Below are 4,442 nucleotides of genomic sequence, written 5' to 3'. Positions count from 1 at the left end.
AGATAGCCGGCCCCAATTTTAACTCCCCCTGCCTGGTGGAAACCAAATGAGGGGGGACAATTAAAATGAGGGCCGTCATTTACCCCCTCTGATCCCACTGCTTTCCCGCTATGTCCCGACGTTAACTTGCTGTTTTGGGATGCTTCTTTAAATATCCAGATTGGACCCCAATGATGATAGAAAGAAAGCTCAGCTTCTATCATTGTTGAATTGTAGAGAATTAAGCAGTTGGTGATAAATCTTTGCATCTACAAGTGGTGAAACCTCCATTTTATGAGATAGGGTGTGTATTCATTGGTGGATGATGCCAATACTTTCAAGCATTTATATAATGAGCTATCCATCTAGTTTTTTTTTCACTTAAAACCTCCCTTTATTATGAACCATGTCCAATCTTTACAAGTTTATGCACTTCTGGTAGCTCTAGTACGTTTCCTCTTGACCACAACTGGTTTCTGGCTCTTCAGGATAGCACTAGCACGGCGAAGTGCAGCCATGCGAAGATCCTTTCGGTAGTTGTTTTTGCGGATGATGCGACGCAAACTGTTCAGGGTAGCGCGGCCATTCTTGTTAATGGTGATCTTTTCATAGGATGTTGCCGGTTTGCGTTGGCCTGCTCGCTTCTTGAGGACCACCACCACTCCCTTTCCGTCAGCTGCTGGCTCCACCCCTACAGTTCTGCGGTGAATAAGTCCATTGTAACGGAAAGAGTTTCTGGACTTCAGATTGTTGGCCTCAGTGCTGTAGACCTGCTTGTTTCTTTTAATGAGGAAACTGGAGTAGTTCCGGACGATCATCCATTGGAGGTGAGCTGACATTTTCAACCACCTTCTACAGCTGTCACCACCAGCTATCCACCCAGTGAGGACTCAAGCTTAGACTCGTCAGTTGTCTGTTGACCAACTAGTGACTATTCTTTTTGGTAGGGAGGTAAGTGTGCCTTTTTGGGATTATATCACCTCATGAGTGAAGGTTGAAACTTAATCAACCCTTTATGGCAGACCCATGTGTACATATCTAAAGCAGACAGATCCACAGTATTTTATATCACTGTCAATGATTGACCAGCTCAGTCTGGCTCACTAATGCAACTTGAAACAGAAGATTTGTCAATAAGGACTGGAATTCTTCCCACTTGGCTCCAGATAACCCTGCAATGTTATGTCCTAGCGGGCAAGGTAGTCCTCACTTAGCAAACAGCAGAAAGCTAACCAATGCTTTTTAAGCTATGCAGCTTTAGCTGGTTAAACTTCACACCTGTGTACACCTAGGTATTCCTTTAAACTTGGCTCTGGCAGGCTCCCTGGTGAGTGGACTGTGTCCCTTTGGGGAGTGAGGGTGCACTCTGTATCAAACTGAAATTCTACATGTGTAGATTTGTCATTGTCTTGGTTTAGAGATGCTTATACATGGTGATGGATTTCTATTCATATTGGGTACCCAGGGTGACCAACAACAAAGAATTTTAGTTAAAATGAAGACGTGTTAATAGAGCCACAATGGAGGTTTGTACTTTTGTTTTCAAACAAAGTTTGTATTTTTGCTTTATTGTTGGTGATGTTATTTAGTTAATTTCTTCAACTGTCACAGTAGCAATTTACTTTTCCCTTCCATCTTCCACTGATATGTGACACTCCAACAAGTTAGTCACCTGAGACTTGACATAATAATGACAGCTAATTCTTGATTTTGAATTAAGAGATCTTGTTATAATATTACACCACAGAATGGCTAACCATTCAAGTTTGAAACCAGTGCTATTCCTAGACCAGGTGCACAATTGCTACTATGACTCTCATAGGGTTACAGTGAATCAATAGTGCAGTAATAACTGAGTCTCTTGCATGAATTTCCATAGCACAAACAATCATATAATTTAATAAAGTAGTGATGTGTTATCCAAATAGCAGAAAACATTACGCATCACATTAACTCCACAATAAGGATATTCAGGGATTAGTTTTTGCAAAATGCAAACATTATGTGGTTGTCATGGTAAAGCTATCACAAAGCAAGCAACTGCCTGAGAACAATTAAAAACTCTGGGATATGACTGGTTACCGTTGGAAGATTCCTGAGGATGGCAAATATGCTTAAAATGTGCAAGAATCATGAAACAACAGGAAAATTGTTAACTTTTTCTACTGTGTTTATCAAGAAGAGTGAAACCACAAATATGAAATGTGGAGAGATTACAGCAAGTTTGTACAAGCTTGTAAAGCTTCCAGTGTTTTATTTCTAAGCATCAGTTTTAAATACTGCAGTTCTCATAAATGAACTCTGATCAAGGAGTGCAATTAGCCTTGTAAAAATAATATATTGGAATTACTGATCTTTTTCATGGTGTATGTAATGTGTTGAGAGTCCCACCACCAATCTAATTATTTCCATCAGTGTTTCCCCCTTTTAAAAGTGACTTTGTTTTGTACTCAGCTAACTAGACTTCATCTAAGTCCTTGATCTAAGAAAGTAATTGTATTTATATGGCACCTTTCACAACCTCAGGTCAACAACAATTTGCATTTATGTAGCACCTTCAATGTAGTAAAACATCCCAAGGTGCTTCCCAAGAGCATTATCAAACAAAATTTGACACGACGCCCCATAAAGAGATATTAGCACAAATGACCAAAAGCTTGGCCAAACAGGCAACAATAGAAGAACATAATAAATAGGAGCAGGAGTAGGCCATATGGCCCCTGGAGCCTGCTCCGCCATTCAATAAGATCCTGGCAGATGCCTCAACTCCACTTTCTGCCCTATCCCCATAGCACTCGATTCCCTTAGTTTCCAAAAATCTAGCAATCTCAGTCTTGAATATACTCAAAGACTAAGCATTAATGGTCCTCTGGAGTAGAGAATTCCAAAGATTCACAACCCTCTGAGTGAAGAAATTTCAGGTAGGTTTAAGGAAGAGCGAGAGGTGGAGAGGTTTAGGGAGGGAAATCCAGAGCTTAGAACTTAGGCAACTGAAGGCATGGCCACCAACTGGGGATACACAAAAGGCCAGAGTTGGAGGAGCACGAGATCATGAACGGTCGTAAGGCTGGAAGAGGTTACAGAGATAGGGAGCAACAAAGCCAAGGAGGGATTAGAAAACAAGGATGAGAATTTTAAAACTGAGGCATTGCCGAACAGGGAGCCAACGTAGGTCAGAGAGCACAGAGGTGAATCGTGAGCGTGACTTGGAGTTAGGATGCATACAGCAGAGTTTTGAATGAGCTGAAGTTTATGGAGGATAAAAGATGGGAGATCAGCCAGGAGAGCTTTGGAATAGTCATATCTAGTGGTAACAAAGGCATGGATAAGAATTTCAGTAGCAGATGAGCTGAGGCAGTGATGGAGTCAGGCGATGCTATATCCAAAAGTTCTTCACAACCAATGAAGTACTTTGGAAGTCACTGTTGTGATGTAGAAAATATGGCAGTGATTTGCACACAGCAAGGTCCCGCAAACAGTATTTAGATAATGTCCAGACCAGATAACCTGTTTGAGTGATGTTGGTTAAGGGATAAATGTTGGCCAGGACACCATGGAGAACTCCTCTGCTCATCTTCAAATTGTGTCATGTGATCTTTTATGTCAACCTGAGAGGGCAGATGGGGCCTCCATTTAATGTCGCATCCCAAAGATGGCACCTCTGACAGTGCAGCATTCCTTCAGTACTACACTGAGGTGTCAACTGGATTAGGTGCTCAAGTCTCTGTAGTGGAACTTGGACCCACAACTTTCTGCCTCAGATGTGAGAGCGCTACCATTGAGCCAAGGCTTACAGCTCTTATTATCTATGTAGTTCTCCTGAGGGAGAAAGAGGTCTGGAGGATATAAGATGTACATCATTGTCAGGCTTTGGCACACCGGGTGACTCTCCATTTCTGTGACCAGGTACACCAGACAGCCCAGCTTCAGACTGCAGACTGCTTACCCTTCATGTTTGCAGGCCCTGAACAGACACAGGGGCAGAGCGACAGCAGTGGAAGTGGAGCCATCTGGAGAGATGGAGAAAGAGCCATCATCCAATCCTCCCCTTCTCCCTGCCTCAATCACACTGCCCATAGGTTTGAGGGTTCTCAAATACCCATAAGAGGAGTGACAGTGTGCACTGAGGTGACTACTTCCCTTTTTTAAGCAACCTCCGCTGTGAGCTTGTCCATGGAGGCCGTGGCCAAGGACCTGTACTACAAAAGTTTGAGCATTCATAAGAAAACCTGTGACTGGCAACAAGGTCTCAGCTGTGAGAGATTGTGTAGCAGGTTGCCCCGGAGCTGCCATTCACTCCGAGGATATCTGCATGTTTTCAATACTGTGCGTCTGCATGGGATACGGACTCCTCTACATTTGTCACCATGGTGCAGAAACTGGTAAGCACACCACTCAATGATTGAGAAAATCTATTATTCTCCGAAAGCATTCTTCTATTGAATGCAGGGCCACTAAGATCT

At 42.7% G+C, this 4,442-nt stretch overlaps 1 pseudogene; it reads right to left on the bottom strand.

Annotated features, from left to right (window-relative positions):
- Positions 1–371: 371 nt before the first annotated feature.
- Positions 372–840, bottom strand: LOC137379845 (large ribosomal subunit protein eL28 pseudogene; annotated as a pseudogene).
- Positions 841–4,442: the final 3,602 nt, after the last annotated feature.

This window comes from Heterodontus francisci, chromosome 18, assembly GCF_036365525.1.
Source record: "Heterodontus francisci isolate sHetFra1 chromosome 18, sHetFra1.hap1, whole genome shotgun sequence".
NCBI classification, from domain to species: Eukaryota; Metazoa; Chordata; class Chondrichthyes; order Heterodontiformes; family Heterodontidae; genus Heterodontus; species Heterodontus francisci.
This window is presented reverse-complemented; position numbering and strand designations above follow the sequence as displayed.